The sequence below is a fragment of the Lutra lutra genome, chromosome 2, assembly GCF_902655055.1.
Source record: "Lutra lutra chromosome 2, mLutLut1.2, whole genome shotgun sequence".
Taxonomy (NCBI): Eukaryota; Metazoa; Chordata; class Mammalia; order Carnivora; family Mustelidae; genus Lutra; species Lutra lutra.
Genome location: NC_062279.1, coordinates 31,491,032 through 31,508,696, shown reverse-complemented (window position 1 = coordinate 31,508,696; position 17,665 = coordinate 31,491,032).

The following is a 17,665-nucleotide window of genomic DNA, read 5'->3' as shown; positions in this document are numbered from 1 at the left end:
CAAGTACCATGTGTCCAAGCAAAGTAACTCGATAGCCCCAGAGAAGAGCCAAAACACCATTGCCCAAACACCCATCTTGGAGTCCAGCCTGGACTTGGAGCCACCACTCCCATCAAGGCCAGTGAAGCTGTGAGCTGTTGCTTCTTACTACATCAATACCTAGAGAGATTGGTCAAAGCTGAAGTGGAGTATTCAAAGGTTTCATCTCAAATCCCACATCGACTATTCCAAAGCCTGTTTCTAGTAGCCTCTTAATATTACTTCATGCCAATGGTGTGGAAAATCAAGCTGTGATTAATTAAACACATAATTCCAAATGAGACAGACATTACTTCTTGGCTTTCAGAAATGTTGCAGAATAGATCACTTTAAGAAACACATTAAAAAAAAAAAAACTGAATCCTGAGGACATATGAATCATCGCCCACACTCTGTAAAATGGACCAGTCCTTCCAATCTATAATCCAAGATGCCCATACATACATTTGTACCTAAGTTGTAAGTTTTAGACAAATGGGTATAAATTATTCATATTTGTCCAATACATATTTTTGGAAGGAGAGAGAAACTGTAAATGCTACTAAAATGAAAGTTGAATTTTAACTTTAATAAACATTTTGAGATCTTTTTCATCTGTACAATGACATACAGAATTTTTTTTTTAAGTCTTGGGGTTTGTGCCTCTGTCTTGCCTATAACAAGGGACTTAGACTCCCTAAATCTCTGTCTCTTAACCCCAGTTCAGCCTTGGCCTGGCTCCTGTGATCTTGGGTCTCTCTCTTCCGGAGCACAAAGACAACTGATCACTCCATATGTGACTGGAGGAGCTGTCTACCCAAAGCATATGTATTTAATCAGCTTTAATACCCCTGCAGTCCAGAGGAAATGAAATGCCCAGGACTGGGAATAATTATCATTTCCATTACATTAGCAAGGTTTGCTGGAGTGCCAGAGGGGCGGGGCTCTCTCCATCACTCTGCTATTGCTGGCTGGCAGCTCAGGGGAGGGCAGACACCGACTGTCCAGTCACTAACTGAAATGCATGCACACCCAGCCTCTTCCCTCTCTTGCTCTCCATTGCCCTCCCTCAATCTTCCCGTCTACCTTGAGGTCAGAGAGTCCCCTATAATTAATAAAAAATGTGGCTGAGATTTCAGGTTTTCTTCAATGTGTCCTTAATGTTACTCTTTATTAAAAGAGGGAAATCAAAATCTGTGGCCTTTACAGTGAAATATTAGTGGGCACATAAGCAGTCCAAATAAGAAACTTCTGGAGAGCATCTGGAATCTTACCAGATGGGCCAGCAGCCAGTGAGCCAGGCTGGGATGGCCAACTCCACACCACCTCTCAGATGGGAAGTGCCAGGTGCCCTGGCTCCCACACTGTTCTCTCGAAGGGAAATATCTGGAAGGGTGCCTGACAGCACCAAAGAAGACACAGGGACTGGAGATCTTTTCTGAGCTTTCTTGCAAACCATGCAAACTACCTGAGCTGTGTGACCTCCCTGAGTCTGACCTTCTCTTCTGTAAAGTGAGAAGAAAAATATCTGCCCTTCCTACTCTTGGCGTTGTCATGAAGATCAAAGGAGATGATATGTGTGAATGCTTTTTGTACAACATAAAGCATTAGGACAATAACAAAGAAATGGCTTAAAGAAGTATTGAACTTGTCCCCCAAAATTTTTATATCATATACATATAGAGAGAGAGACACAGATATATATATATATATATATATATATATATATATATATATATCTCCAATTTTGGAAGGGTGGGGGAAAATATACCCTCTCTCACACTGCAGAAACAAGGATAAACAAGTGTAAATTTTGCAAATAACCAATGTATATCAAAAAGCATTCAAAGTGGGGCACCTGGGTGGCTCAGTGGGTTAAGCCGCTGCCTTCGGCTCAGGTCATGATCTCAGGGTCCTGGGATCGAGTCCCACATCGGGCTCTCTGCTCAGCAAGAAGCCTGCTTCCCTCTCTCTCTCTCTCTGCCTGCCTCTCCGTCTACTTGTGATCTCTCTCTGTCAAATAAATAAATAAAAAAATCTTAAAAAAAAAAAAGCATTCAAAGTGTGCATACCCTTTGACCCCAAAAAACCCACTGATTGTGATATAATTTTCAGTCATAGCATGTCAGATTGACATGTGAATTAGTAGCACATAAAAGGATTACTTGGGTTGAAGTCTTTTTTTGTTCTTCAAAAACTTAATATGACCCAACTCGATACTTGTTAGAGTAATCCTAGTATTAAGAATGTTCTCAGTGACATCTGTATTCCATTAATTTCACATAAGAACACAATATATCTCATAATTTAAAAATTACGTATGGCTTTTCATCCCAGATGATCACATGTCAACATGTGCCCATGTGTGTATGTGTGTGTATAAAAAAGCTCAGAAAACAGGAAGAGCAAGATGGCAGATGAGTAGGAGAACTAAATATCATCAGGTCGCAGGAGTTCAGCTGGATAGTTATCAAGCCATTCTGAACACCTACAAACTCAACAGGAGATGGAAGAGAAGAAGAGCAGCAATTCTAGGAACAGAAAAACGACCACTTTATGGAAGATAGAACATGTGGAGAAGTGAGCCTGAGGTGATAATATGGGAAGATAGACCATGGAGGGGAGGGGCGACTCTCACCAAGCAGTAGAGCCATGGAGCACAAAATCAGAACTTTTAGAAGTCTGCTCCACAGAGGGATGTCATTCCAGAGGCTAAGCTGGGAGTGGAGCCCTCATGGGGACAGTGTAGTCTCAGGACCCATGGGGTCACAGAAAGACCAGGGGTGTCTGTGGCAGAACTCCCAGGTATCAGAGCAGAGAGGCCGGCTGAGGAAATGGAGCTGAGGAGGGGGCTCTCAGCTTGGGTCTACCTTAAAATGTGATCTGAGGCACCATTGCGTCAATGCTTTTCGAGCAGAGACCCCACAAGTGGCAGATCCTGAAGACTCACCTTCCTCCCCAGGGAGGAGTGGTGTGGGAGTGCACTGCAGCAATCTGCTGGGTTTGGAAAATCCAAACAGGGCTATGCTCCAGACAGAAATGCTTGGTCACAGGCTGGGTGATCATGGAGTGTGGCAGGAGAACAGAGAGATGGGAGGGATTTACCATGCTAATGGACATGAAAAGAAAGCTGAGGTGGCAATAATTACATCAGATAAATTAGATTTTAAACCAAACACTATAATAAGAGATGAGGAAGGACACTATATCACACTTAAAGTGTCTGTCCAACAAGAAGATCTAACAATTTTAAATATCTATGCCCCTAACATGGGAGCAGCCAATTATATAAACTAATTAATAACACAATCAAAGAAACACATCGACAATAACACAAAAATAGTAGGAGACTTTAACATCCTTCTCACTGAAATGGACAGATCATCTAAACAAAAGAGCAACAAGGAAATAAAGGCTTTAAATGACACACTGGACCACAATGGACCAGAATATATCACAGATATATTCAGAACTTCCATCCCAAAGCAACAGAATGCACATTCTTCTCTAGTGCACATGGATCATTCTCCAGTATAGATCACATCCTGGGTCACAAATCAGATCTCAACCAATACCAAAAGATTGGGATCATTCCCTGCATATTCTCAGACCACAATGCTCTGAAACTAGGACTCAACTACAAGAGGAAAGTTGGAAAGAACTCAAATACATGGAGGCTAAAGAGCATCCTGCTAAAGAATGAATGGGTCAACCAGGAAATTAAAGAAGAATTTTAAACATCCATGGAAACAAATGAAAATGAAAACACAACTGTTCAGAATCGCTGGGACACAGCAAAGGCAGGCCTGAGAGGAAAGTATATAGCAATACAAGCCTTTCTCAAGAAACAAGAAAGAAGGAAACAAGAAAGATATCAAATATACAACCTAACCTTTACCTAAAGGAGCTGAAGAAAGAACAGCAAAGAAAGCCTAAATCTAGCAGAAGAGAAATAATAAAGATCAGAGAAAAAAAATCAATGGAATAGGAACCAAAAGAAGAGTAGAACAGATCAATGAAAGTAGGAGATAGTTCTTTGAAAGAATTAATAAGATTGATAAACACCAAGCCACACTTATCAAAAAGAAAAGAGAAAGGACCCAAATAAATAAAATCATGAATGAAAGAGGAGAGATCACAAACAACACCAAAGAAATACAAACAATTATAAGAACATATTATGAGCAACTATACACTACCAAATCTGACAATCTGGAAGAAATGAATGCATTCCAGAAACATATAAACTACCAAAACGAACCAGGAAGAAATAGAAAACCTGAATAGACCCATAACCAGTTAAGGAGATTGAAGCAGTCATCAAAAATCTCCCAACAAATAAGAGCCCAGGGCCAGATGGCTTCCCAGGGGAATTTTACCAAACATTTAAAGAAGAATTAATATCTATTCTCCTGAAACTGTTCCAAAAAACTGAAATGGAAGGAAAACTACCAAACTCATTTCATGAGGCCAGCATTACCTTGATCCCAAAACCAGACAAAGACCCCAACAAAAAGAAGAAAAACAGACCAATATCCTTGATGAACACAGATGCAAAAATTCTCACCAAAATACTAGCCAATAGGATCCCACAGTACATTAAAAGAATTATCCACTATGACCAAGTGGGATTTATTCCTAGGCTACAAGGCTGGTTCAACATTTACAAATTAATCAATGTGATACAATATATTAATAAAAGAAAGAACAAGGACCATATGATACTCTCCAAAGATGCTGAAAAAGCATTTGACAAAGTACAGCATTCTTTCTTGATTAAAACTCTTCACAGTTTAGATGGATGATACATACCTCAATATCATCAAAGCCATCTATGAAAAACCCACAGTGAATATCATTCTCAATGAGGAAAAACTGTGGGCTTTTCACTTAAAGTCAGGAACATGGCAGGGCTGTCCATGATCACCACTGCTATTTAGTAGTAGAGTCCTAGCCTCACCAATCAGACAACGAAAACAAATAAAAGGCACCTGAATCGGCAAAGAAGAAGTCAACCTCTCACTCTTTGCAGATGACATGATACTTTCTGTGGAAAACCCAAAAAACTCCACTCCAAAACTGCTAGAACTCATACAGGAATTCAGTAAAGTGTCAGGATATAAAATCAATGCACAGAAATCAGTTGCATTTCTATATACCAACAACAAAACAGAAGAAAGAGAAATTAAGGAGTTGGTCCCATTTAAAATTGTACCCATAACCATACGATACCTAGGAATAAACCTAACCAGAGAGGCAAAGAATCTGTACTCAGAAAACTATAAAGTACTCATGAAAGAAATTGAGGAAGACACAAAGAAATGGAAAAACGTTCCATGCTCATGGATTGGAAGAACAAATATTGTGAAAATGTCTATGCTACCTAAAGCAATCTACGCATTTAATCCAATCCCTATCAAAATACCATCCATTTTTTTCAAAGAAATGGAACAAATAATCCTAAAATGTATATGGAACCATAAAAGACCCCCAATAGCCAGAGAAATGTTGAAAAAGAAAGCCAAGTTGGTCGCATCACAATTTCAGACTTCAAGCTCTATTATAAAGCAGTCATCATCAAGACAATATGGTACTAGCACAAAAACAGACACATAGATCAATGGAACAGAATAGAGAGCCCAGAAATGGACCCTCAACTCTATGGTCAACAAATCTTCAACAAAGCAGGAAAGAATGTCCAATGGAAAAAAGACGTCTCTTCAACAAATGGTTTTGGGGAAAAATTGGGACAGTTGCATGAAGAAGAATGAAATTGGACCATTTCCTTACACTACACACACAAAATAGACTCCAAATGTTTTTCTTGTTTAGTGCTCTGAATATATCATGCCAGCTCTTTCTGGCCTGCCAGGTCTCTGTGGATAAGTCTGCTGCCAATCTAATATTTTTACCATTGTATATTACAGACTTCTTTTCCCGGGCTGCTTTCAGGATTTTCTCTTTGTCACTAAGACTTGTAAATTTTACTATTAGGTGACAGGGTGTGGACCTATTCTTACTGATTTTGAGGGGGTTTCTCTGAACCTCCTGGATTTTGATGCTTGTTCCCTTTGCCATATTGGGGAAATTCTCTCCAATAATTCTCTCCAATATACCTTCTGCTCCCCTCTCTTTCTTCTTCTTCTGGAATCCCAATTACTCTAATGTTGTAGACTCCAAATGGATAAAAGACCTCAATGTGAGACAGGAATCCATCAAAATCCTTGAGGAGAACACTGCAAAGAGAAGCAATCTCTTTGACCTCAGCCACAGCAACTTCTTTCCAGAAACACTGCCAAAGGCAAGAGAAGCAAAAGCAAAAATGAACTATTGGGACTTCATCAAGATCAAAAGCTTTTGCACAGCAAAGGAAACAGTCAACAAACCAAAAGACAACTGACAGAATGGGAGAAGATATTTGCAAATGACTAGGGCTAAGATATTTGCAAATAAAGGGCTAATATCCAAAATCTATAAAGAACTTAACAAACTGAACACCCAAAGAACAAAGAATTCAATCAAGAAATGGGCAGAAGACATGAACAGACATTTCTGCAAATAAGACATCCAGATGGCCAACAGACATATGAAAAAGCGCTCAATATCACTTGGCATCAGCGAAATACAAATCAAAACCACAGTGAAATATCACCTCACACCAGTCAGAATGGCTAAAATTAACAAGTCAGAAAACAACAGATGTTGGCGAAGATGCAGAGAAAGGGGAACCCTTTTACACTACTGGTGGAAATGCAAGCTGGTGCAGCCACACTGGGAAACAGTATGGAAGTTCCTCAAAAAGTTGAAAATAGAGCTACCTACGACCCAGTTATCACACTACTGGCTATTTACCCTAAAGATACAAATGTAGTGCTCTGAAGGGGCACATGCACCTGAATGTTTATAGCAGCAATGTCCACAATAGCCAAACTATGGAAAGACCCTAGATGATGGCCATCAAGAGACGAATGGATAAAGAAGAAGTGGTACACACACACACACACACACACACACACACACACACACACACACTGGAATACTATGCAGCCATCAAAAAACCCAAAATTTTGCCGTTTCCAACAACATTGATGGAACTAGAGGGTATTATGCTAAGTTAAATAAGTCAGAGAAAGACAATTATCATATGATCTCTCTGAAATGAGGAATTTGAGAGGCAGGGCAGGGGGTTATGGGAGGAAGAGAGGGAAAAATATGAAACAAGATGGGACCAGGGAGGGAGACATACCATACGAGACTCTTAATCTCAGGAAACAAACTTGAAGGCTGCTGGGGGTTGGTGGGGAGGGATAGGGTTGCTGGGTTGTGGATATTGGGGAGGGTATGTGCTATGGTGAGTGCTGTGAATTGTGTAAGCCTGATAAATCACAGACCTGTACCCCTGAAGCAAATATTATACATTATATGTTAAGAAAAAAAAGCTCGGAAAATGTAGTAGCATGAAATTAAAGAGGTTGGACGTAGGAGGCAAGGTGATGGCTTTCTTTGCAACTGAAGAATTGTTGCTTTGAATTTGTTCTACAATGAGTATATTTGCTTTTGTATATAAGAAGCCACTTTTTAGAATACAACATAAATATGTGACTAATTAGCCATGTAGTGCTAATCATAACTGCCACAAGAATGCAGAAGGGAAAACCAACAAGACTATGAGCTCAAAGAGTGAGTATGACTGAGTAGTGACAGAGGAAGGGCATGCTAGTCCAAAGGAACAGTAGAAAGTTAGAGTTTAGAGCCAAAAATACAGATAGATAGATAGATCGATCGATCGATTGATAGATAGATAGATACCTACATACATACATACATACAACTGATACCACCAAAGAAAAATTTCTAGCAGAGAAGTTATGGACAGCGACTTCTGACAAGACAGAGATAGAAGGAAGAATCTTAGATTTTATCCTATCAGCATCTCAAGAGAGCCCATTGGCCATCATTGAGCCTGTATGTTTGATTTTAAAATATGGATAATTAAGAGGTAGGCACATCTATTATGATGTTAAAGTAAGATTCCAGGTATGTAGGGATTTATGGATAAGGAACAGAAAAGACTACGGAAGCCATCTGAGCTGCTCTCAGGAAGAGATGTCAGCTATGCTCCCTATTTTCAGTCATGCTATGTATCAAACCATCCTGAAACTCAGCCAAAAACAATACATTATTTTTCAGGATTCTGCACTCTGGGCTGAGCTCAGCTATTTTGCTTCACGTAGCATCTGCTGGGGCAGAAATGCCCAAGATGGTTGTCACTCAGATATCTGCTGCCTCAGTTCACGTGGCCACATCAGAACTGCATCTACAGCTCAGGGCTGTCTGGGTGTCAAGAAGTGTGAAGCATCTGTGATTTACCCCACTTGCAAGCTAACAAGTTAGGCTGTCACAGTTTCAGAGATGCTGGAAGAAGTCCAATACAAGCCACAGAGAGGACCTTATTACTCACAGCACAGAAGTCAGCATAAGCTTCATGCTTGCATCCGTTCCCCTGCTATCTGTCCCCAGGCAGCAAGATGAAGTGACTCACATAGATGCCACTCACAGACTGGGTTTGTGCCACAGCAGAGGAATCCTGAGCTTAGAAAACTCCAAATCTTCTAAGGGTTAACAAACATGTCCAACTGCTAACAAACACATCCAACTGTGTCCCGGAGGGAGGAAACATTACCATTATTCTCCTGGTAAGGAAACAAACCTGCCCTTTGCCCAGGAGGAAGACCCTATTTCTATTCTCTAAGAACCTATGTTATACAAACATCCTTGAAAAGATAGTCTAAGACAAAAGTTGTCAAAAGATGTGTAGGAACTTGGGGTGCCTGGGTGGCTCAGTGGGTTAAAGCCTCTGCCTTCGGCTCAGGTCATGATCCCGGAGCCCTGGGATCGAGCCCCGCATCGAGCTCTCTGCTCGGCAGGAAGCCTGCTTCTCTCTCTCTCTGACTGTCTGTCTACTTGTGATCTCTGTCAAATAAATAAATAAAATCTTAAAAAAAAAAAAAAAAGATGTGTAGGAACACCATGGGGAATTGAATATCCAATGCCGGGAATCATCCTTTCTCTCTGTGACCTCTCCCTGTGGTGGCTTCTTCATGGCATGATGGGCTCAAGACAGGCAGATCTTTTATACTGTGACAGGTGTCCAAAGGGCAGAGTTGGAGGCTACTTTTCAGGCACCATATTACTTCTAGAGCATACTGTTGAGTCAAAGTCCATCTCAAGCCAGTCCAGATGCAGGAGTAGAGAAAATGGAATCACTCCTCAATGTGAGAAGCAGTATATGCTCCAGGGAGGGGATAGATGGACTGAAGTCATGGTTGGTGCCTATCTACCAAACTCCTGACCAGGTGGGAGCAGTGATAATCCACATTACGGGAAGTATTTAACGTATGTAGAACAACATAAAAAGCAATAGTTCTGGAAAAAGTGACAAATAAGAATAGAAAGTTTGGGTGGGATGGGCGCCTGGGTGGCTCAGTTGGTTAAGCGACTGCCTTCAGCTCAGGTCATGATCCTGGAGTCCTGGGATCGAGTCCCGCATCGGGCTCCCAGCTCCATGGGGAGTCTGCTTCTCCCTCAGACCTTCTCCTCGCTCATGCTCTCTCTCACTGTCTCTCTCTCTCTCTCAAATAAATAAATAAATAAAATATTAAAAAAAAAAAAAGAAAGGTTGGGTGGGAAATGTGATACTGTTCAAGTATACCCTGGATAGAAAAATTTTAAGAATTAGTCTTTCAAAAATGCCACAAAGCCATGAGTGCAGTGGTTGCCAACCCTGACTTTCAGATATCTCAGATTTACCCCAGATTTACTGGGAAATATGACTAAGAGATCTTGGATGGGCACAGGAGGTATGTGTTTTTGAAATACTGTGTCCCACCCAGATTAATCTCTTGCCTATTCATGGCCCAGAACCTTCTGGCTTTGGTTTCTCCCTTGATAGAGACTTTGCTGCATCCACAGAAATTATGTTTCATGGGACATCTGGGTGGCTCTGTTGGTTAAGCATCTGCCTTCAGTTCAGGTCATGATCCCAGGGCCCTGGGATCGAGTCCCCCATAAAGCTCCCTGCTCAGCAGAGAGCCTGCTTCTCTCTCTCTCTCTCTCTCTGCCTGTCACTTTGCTTACTTGTGCCCTCTCTCCATCTGTCAAATAAATAAAATATTGAATGAATGAAAGAAAGAAATTATGTTTTGTTTGGATCTCAATTTTTAATTTTGGCGGTTTCTAGTACTTCCATGACAACACAGAGCAGCCCTCATAGTGTTCCCTAGTTCAGGCTCCACACTCCAGTGGGTTTTCTCTGGGAATTCTAAGAGTCTTCCTGATCCAAGAACTAAGACACTAAAACCAGTCTTGGCTAGTGGTTCTCAAACCTGGCTGAGCACCTGAAGAATCCAGCTGGATTTTTTTTAAGTGTGCATCCCCATGTGAACCCAGATTCACTGATCAAAGCCTGAAGATGGAGTCCGGAAATCTCTAAGGTCCCAGAGGATTGCCATGTAGCCAGTCTGGAGCACCCGTACCCGGGGACCTGTGCTTTAGCTGATTTCTGCCCATCCACTCTGTCACCATCCCAAGGGCTCTCCCCTCTTCCCCAGGGACGCCATCCCAGATCCAGCCTCCTCCCCTTCAGTTCTAAGCCCCCCGCCCCAGTGAGGTGGCACCTCAGACAGAACCGTATTACTTTAGGTATCGGTGAAATGAGGGAAAGCAAGGCACCCCAGAATCTCAATAAACAAAACAACTGCTATGATCGTTGGCATTTTGTTGGTAAAGAAAGAAAAGCAGCACAAGGTTTCAAAAAGCTTCAAGCAAGCCACGGGTTAAAATTTGAAAATGTGCAGCCCATCCCTGAGGCCCTTTGCAATTTCTGCTCAGTCCCCCTCTGGAATTCTAGAGTTGAGGGGCAGGTCTGTGGTCAAGTGCAATCATCACACAGGTCAAAAGGTAAATAAAGGCTAACTCCTGTCCTAGACCAGTGCCTTACCGTCATCTTTCCAACACATATTTTTACTCATTATCCTTTGAACAAATACATTTTATCAAATAGATTTCTAAATGAAACAAGGCCTGTTTCAAAATATTTATACTTCACGGTTCTGTCATGCCATGAAGAAATGACAGTCTCCGATAAAGATCACGGCGCATCTCCTGGAGGCTGGCCGCAAGTCCTTAGTCATGCTCTGTTTGGACATCATGGGCTTTGTAAAGATTGTGCTAATATCTTAAAATTCCACATCAAAATCCAGATTTCTGGCATCTTCTGAGAAGTCAGGAAACTGAAATCCCTGGGCTCACTGCCGAAGGCCACAGTCATCTAAGGTGACCAGGATTTTCTGTCAGATTTGGCATGAGCCCTCTGATTTGCCGCATTTCCCCATTCAGCCTGGGACAAGGCCTGTCAACTTCCCAGTCCCTGAGACATCTGAGTCTGTCTCCTGTGCTAAGTCATGGGACCTCTGTAGAGACCAATACACAAGATGTTCGGGAACATGTTCTGAAAGAAACAAACAAAATAACAGTATCAAGACCAAGGAAAGTTTTAGAGCAAAGAAGAAACAGAAGTCACAAAACTACAGCAGGGACCAAATGTCATGAGATCCTTGGTCTAAAGATCTCTGTCCTAATCTCAGCTCTGCCACGCAACCAAGAGAGACTCTAGCCACATCCCAGAAGGTCTCTGGGCTTCTGAGTCCTGATCTGTGACCCAAAGGAAGGAAGCAAACTGACGTCCCAGCATCTGTGGCTCTAAGTTGAGGGTCAGCAAACTGCAGCCCACGGGTCAAATCTAGCCAGCTGCTGTTTTTGCCTGGTCCACTGGCTAAGGATGGTTTTTGCGGTTTTCCATGGTTGGCAGGGAGGGGAGGGGGATCACATGAAAAATAGTATTTTCTAGTACAGGAATAGTATAAGAAATCCTAATTTCATGGGGCGCCTGGGTGGCTCAGTGGGTTAAGCCTCTGCCTTCAGCTCAGGTCATGATCTCAGGGTCCTGGGATCGAGCCCCACATCGGGCTCTCTGCTCAGCAGGGAGCCTGCTTCCCCACCTCCGTCTGCCTCTCTGCCTACTTGTGATCTCTCTCTGTCAGATAAATAAATAAAATCTTTAAAAAAAAATCCTAATTTCAGCAGCCATAAAAGGAGTTTTGTTGGAACACTGCCACATTCATTCATTTATATACTGTCTGCGGCTGCTTTCAGGGTACAACGGCAGACCCGAGTCTATGGCCCACCAAGCCTAAAATATTTACTGTGTGGCTCCTTACAGGAGAAGTTTGTGGGCCCTGGTCTAAGATGTCATTCTATGCTGTTCTCTAAAACCTAAAACTGCCCCCAGAGAGTCCCTCACTTGTATTTATATGAAATATTCTTTCTAAAAGAATGTGATGGTGCCAGGTGACTATTTCAGCAGCTGGGTATTTCACGTATGACCAAGCATTTACACAGGCCTTTTTCCCATGGGAGTTTTAATGACAGCTATCGCTTACTGAATAGACATGAAGTTCCAGGCATTTCACTAGTGTTACCTCAGCAAAGTCCTCCGCAAACCCGAGGTAGATTTTGTCATCATCCCCCCACTTTTAAAGTAAGTAAACCAGGGGCACCTGGGTGGCTCAGGGGGCTGTGTTTGCCATCCACTCAGGTTGTGATCCCAGGGTCCTGGGAATGAGCCCCGTGTCTGGCTCCCTGATCTACAGGGAGCCTGCTTCTCCTTCTCCCTCTGCCTCTCCCCTTGCTTGTTCTCTCTCTCTCTCTCAAATAAATAAAATATTTTAAGTAGATAGATAGGTAGGTAGGTAGGTAGATAAATAGATAGTAAGTAAACCAAAGCTTAGGAAATTTAAATAATATTCCCAAGATCCAACAGTGCATGAACGGCCAAGTTCAGTCTGTCAGACTCCACAGCCCAGTTCCTGATGAATGCCACTGTTTACACAGGGAAGGCCCATCCCCAGGGACACAAGGCCCAAAGATAAATTGGGAGGAACACCACACTCTGCTGCAACCAAAATTTCTTCCCTCATCAACCCCATCTGACCCCTAATTCTAAAAACCCTACCTAAAAACACAGCCCTGACCGACTTTCCCCTTCGATCTCCTCTTTTTCATCAAAAAACCATTGCCATTGGGGCGCCTGGGTGGCTCAGTGGGTTAAGCCGCTGCCTTCAGCTCAGGTCATGATCCCAGGTCCTGGGTTCAAGCCCCACATCGGGCTGTCTGCTCAGTGGGGAGCCTGCTTCCTCCTCTCTCTCTGCCTGCCTCTCTGCCTACTTGTGATTTCTCTCTGTCAAATAAAAAAAAAAAATTGTATTTAAAAAAAAAAAAAAACCATTGCCATAGAAGCTGAGAACAGCTGATGTGCTTTGACGTGATGATAGGACGCTTGGTCCTCATGAAACCCAAACCCCATCAGCCACTGATGTGTTCAGCCAGTGGGGCGTCACGAGTCCCCACGAACATGGCCTCGAAATCATGCTGCCATTCTTGGCCATTCACTTTCAACCCAGCAGCATTTTTTTCACTTTTTTTCATTGAAGCTGATGTTTCAGAATAGAAGGGCCCTCATCCAGCAGTAGTGCACTTGTGCCTGGAAGCAAAAATTAACCACAAATAAAAGAAAGGGCAGAGTAACAAGAGTGGAGGCAGAGAGGTGGTGAAGACGAGCTGATGGGAGGGAAAAGAGACGAAAACAGGCATCCCATGGACAAGGGAGACAGAGAGATGGATGGATAGGGGGAAGAAGGAAGAGAAGGAGGATAGGCAGTGAACGAGACATAAAGAAGAACGAGTATGAGAAGTATGAGAAAACAAAGAAGAAGAAATAAGAGTCCATCATTTTTCCCAGAGGAAAAAGAAAGCATCCAATCACCCTACATCCCTAATCCTTTTCCCACCTGGATTAATCCGCAACAGTTCCAATTTGAATCCAAATAAAGCCTGAGATTTGGGATTCACTGGTAAACTAGCTCTGATTCCCTAATCCCAGCACCGGATGCTTGGGGGTGTTGGGATTTGGAGTTAATTAATTCAGCCACCTGTAACACTCATTCAGATGTTGCTACCTTTTCATCTTTGTGCGAAGTTATTTGCAGATGCTGAGCAAACACTTCCCCCACCCCTTCCTTCCACAGCCCTAAAGAGCTGGGTCTCAGGCTTCCTAGGCAAACTCTAGCTCCATGCTCCTTTATTTCCAAGTGCAGACCTTGAACTTCATGTAGGGATCTCAGAGAGTTTCTAGTTTTCTATTCTCTTTAAAATTGTTTAGGTGTCATCTCTTTATGATGCTGGCTGCATGTCCATCCTGCTATGGAAAACAGAAAAACCTATCATAGGTAAAGGGTGCAATTTTAGTCTTTCAAACATAAGCTCATCCTTTTGTGAGATAAAGCAGATACAAAAGAATCTCACAAAGGGAATTTGGGGCCAGCCTGATGAGCCTCCCCCAGCCTGCCTGCACACAGATGGAGAAGACTGCTCTTCAAAAAAGTGACCCCACTGGGTATGTCCTCAGATTTTTACTGTCATATCCAAGTAGAGTGTTTATAGATACTCACCCTGCAAACAGTGATCATAGCCATTAGAGAGTTTAAAAGTACTAAACTCCTTACCACCAAGTATTAACTGAAAGCTTTAAGAGGCACAATATATAGGGGCGCCTGGGTGGCTCAGTTGGTTAAGCAACTGACTCCTGATTTTGGCTCAAGTCATGATCTCAGGGCTGTGAGATCACCCAGACTTGGCTCTGTGCAGGGCATGGAGCCTGCTTAAGATTCTCTCTCTTCCCCTCCATTTCCCCTCTCCTGCCTCTTTCTCCCTTTCTTTAAAAAAAAGTGGGGGGGCCCTGGGTGGCTCAGTGGGTTAAAGTCTCTGCCTTCAGCTCAGATCATGATCCCAGGGTCCTGGGATTGAGCCCCGCATCAGGCTCTCTGGCTCAGCAGCGAGCCTACTTCCTCCTCTCTCTCTGCCTGCCTCTCTGCCTACTTGCGATCTCTGTTTCTGTCAAATAAATAAATAAATAATCTTAAAAAAAAAATAGGCACAATAAACAGATAGGTTTGTCTGAAGGACATCAATTAAAATCATTCCCCAGAATATCTGCCTAGCACATGCTAGGATCTAGTTTGCCGAGGCTAAAAAAAAAAAAAAGAAAAGAAAAGAAAACGGGAATCTTGGAGAGCCAGGAGAGACATCAAGTGCTCTATTGTTTTGTTCCCATTTGGTAGTCCCCTTCCCCCACCAAACCCCTTATGGAACATGTCCTCTACCTACTCTACAGAGAACTGAAAATAAACAAATTTGTAGGAGAAATGGAATTAAAACCCTTGTCCCTGATTTCAAGCCCATTGTTCCCCCACTGTATCCCATTCCTCCTACCTTCGGTAATAAGATAATTTCTTCCAAGAACACAGATCCCCTCTCCTTTGTAACATAGGTATCTGTCTGACCAACAAGCAGTTTAAGCATCTTAATTTTAATATCTCCTTCCATCTTTGAAAAACAAGGCTGTAAGGTAAACAATCCAATCAAACGTAGAATTTGTAATATCCGCTGGAAGCTGAAGGACATTACCATTGGTAGCTTCTAATAAGCATGCTGGGATTGTTATCTGCAAGGCAAAAGACCTCTTGGGAGAAGGAAAAAGGTTGGTCAAGCACAATTATCTTGTTTAACAGTGAACATTTTTAACTGCTCCAATATGTTGATGGTGAGATTTAATCTTAGTGTAAAGATACCTTTATCAACCATTGGGATTTATCACACACACAAAGTAATTTAGACGTGCATGGTTCTTGCCTTTAAGGATCTTTCTAAAATGGGATTCCTCTCCATGGATTCTCATTTGTATTGGTGGAATTTCTTGCTGAGAAAACAAAATGTCTTTCAAAATCCCAGGTTGTTACCCACTTGTCATATTGGAAAGATAATACAATTTTAGCGGAATATTCCCTCTCCAGCCAAAAGTTAATGAGATAATGAGCTCAGTTTAATTTCCTGGTAAGGACACCATTTTCAAATCACAAAGTCCCCAGACAATTCTGGCATTTCTCACTGCCTTCGTTCCTGGCGCCCTTCATTTACAAGGAAACAATAAAAGATGCAAGTTCCAATTTTTAGCACAACCTTCCCCCCCCCCAATGAATTTCATCTTAGCCTATATTTTATCTATCTGTCTGGTCCCACTGTCCATCCCCTTCATTAAAGAGACAGAGAGAGAGCATGCACAAGAGCCATCCTGCAACAGAGAAGACATTGCTTTAGGGACAAAGAACACAGAACCGAGTAAGAGCCTGTTCTTGGGGCATGCAGCCTAGTGTGAAGAGCTAACTGCCCCACCTAAGTCTTCTGTGCTGGGAGAAGGGGTGTGGTCTAGCAGGAACACCATGGAGGAGAATTTTTTTTTTTTTTTTTGACAGAGAGATCACAAGTAGGCAGAGAGGCAGGCAGAGAGAGAAGGTGGGAAGCAGGCTCCCCGATGAGCAGAAAGCCCGATGGGGGGCTCGATCCCAGGACCCTGAGATCATGACCTGAGCCGAAGGCAGAGGCTTAACCCACTGAGCCACCCAGGTGCCTCCATGGAGGAGAATTTAATCCTGCTTCGAGGAATCAGAAAATTCTTCCTAGAGGAGGTATTTTGAGCTGAGCCTTCAAGGATGAGTAAGAATACCAGAGGTGAGGAAAAACAGATACAAAGACTCCCTAAATCCTTTTTTTTTTAAATTTTAAAGTAACCTCCACACCCACATGGGGCTCGAACTCAGAACCCCACAGTCAAGAGCCACCTGCTCTTCCAGTTGAGCCACCCAGGTACTCCTCTTACTAACCTTGAAATGCACCAGGGACTTAGGCTGTAGGACAAAAAAGTGAAAGAGGACAAGTATACTGTGAACCGAGAAGCGACCTAACTCTGACTTGGAGACTTTGTACTTTATCCGGAGATCTAAAAAGGTTACCATGGATTTTTCAGCAAGGAACAGCAGCTTCCAATCTGTATTTGAGAAAGAAAACCGGCAACCGTGGTTAAAGGAGAAGGCAGAGAAACCTGTCTACGGAAATTTCAAAGACGGACTAGGAGGGGCGGAGACCCTAAAGCAGGATATTGGGACTGGACAGGGGAGAATGGGGTGTGTTGAACCCCCTCCTGCTTCCTGGTAGCACCAGCAGATCTCTTGTGAGCGCTTCTGCTCTCAAATCATCTACTCTTTAAACCCTGAACAGTTTCCCGTTCCTCATGCCCACTTTGGCTGAGCTAAAAACAAGGATCCCTGCATTCGTTTGAATCTCTTTTTATGTTTTGAAAATGAAGACTGGCAGTCAATAATATCTCATCAGCTCAATTCCCAAAACGCCAGCTGGTGGCCTCTTCCGGGTGACCTGGAACCAGCCCCAGAGAGCGTGGCTGACTGTGTTTGCTGCTGATTAAGGCTCGATCCAGGTTCCATGGGCTGCCACAACCAGCTGGGATACTCTCACCTTCCAACAGATACTTCACGTCTATCTTCATTTGCACTGAAGGCAGAGACTCACACCTCTCATCAGCGTAATGAGCAAAGACACCCACAATAACGAAATTGGATTCTTTGTGTGATGGCGTCTCTTCCTAATCCTTCCATCTGTACCAATTCTTCATTCCGGC